This window comes from Mus pahari, chromosome 3, assembly GCF_900095145.1.
Source record: "Mus pahari chromosome 3, PAHARI_EIJ_v1.1, whole genome shotgun sequence".
NCBI lineage: Eukaryota > Metazoa > Chordata > Mammalia > Rodentia > Muridae > Mus > Mus pahari.
In genome coordinates, this window is record NC_034592.1 from 71251880 (window position 1) to 71252416 (window position 537).

Genomic DNA, 537 nt, shown 5'->3' on the forward strand with positions numbered 1-537 from the left:
AGCTACAGTGTACTTACATATAAATAAATAAATAAATAAATAAATAAATAAATAAATAAATAAATAAATATAAAGAGAGAGAGAGAGAGAAGTGATCTGAAAGGAAATGGTCCCCATAGATGCATGGATTTTAGTAACTGGTCCCTAGCTGGTAGGACTGTTTGAGAGAATGAAGAAGTGTGTCCTTGTTGACGGAGGTATGTCAGTGGGGTGGGCTTTGAGGTTTTCAAAAGACTTGCTGCATTCTGAGTGCCTCTCCCTCTCCCCTCCCCTTCTCCTCCCCCTCCTCCTCTTCTCCTCCTTCACCCCTTTCCCCTCTCTTGGTCCCCCTTTCCCCTCCTCTTCCCTCCGCACCCCAACTCCTGGTTGTGAGTTGTCAATATTGCTGGTTGTCAATATTGCTCACTGCTGCTGTACTCACTGCCATTATGGCTATGAACTCTAACCCTTTGAAACTGTAAGCCCCAAATTGGGGCTTATAAAAGGCTTACCTTTATAAGTTGCCTTGGTCAGTTAGGTCTATCACAACGATAGTAA